The following is a 459-nucleotide window of genomic DNA, read 5'->3' on the forward strand; positions in this document are numbered from 1 at the left end:
AATGCGCAGCAGACCGCCGCGGCCGTTTTGCTAACGTCTACCGGTTGAATTTTTGCAGCAAACACCAGTCAGCTGCAGCAAGTTGGAATACGGACGCGGTGTGTGCGTCACTGTCGGCTGCTGCTGCGAGCGCGTACGTAGGCGTTACTTGGAGCTTGGCTTGCACTCTGCCCCCGCCACCACCACCACGACCACCACCACGACCACGACGCAACACATCAGTGAATCATATTATATCCAATGTAGGGTGGCGGGCGAGGTGCGAGCGTAAATGGTTTTTATATGTAGATAAGTTTACGTATATAGTTGCATAAATCAACACACGTTGATAAGCGTACTATATAGTACTCGGGGGTATAGACATGTGTGTGATATAGTGTATGAAGCGAGAGAGGGGTAGGCTAGTGAGATGCTAGATCGATAGCAAAGAAGTGTTGTGCGCGCGCGTGTGTGCGTGCG

The sequence above is a fragment of the Priapulus caudatus genome, unplaced genomic scaffold, assembly GCF_000485595.1.
Source record: "Priapulus caudatus unplaced genomic scaffold, Priapulus_caudatus-5.0.1 Scaffold1648, whole genome shotgun sequence".
In the NCBI taxonomy this organism is placed as follows: domain Eukaryota; kingdom Metazoa; phylum Priapulida; class Priapulimorpha; order Priapulimorphida; family Priapulidae; genus Priapulus; species Priapulus caudatus.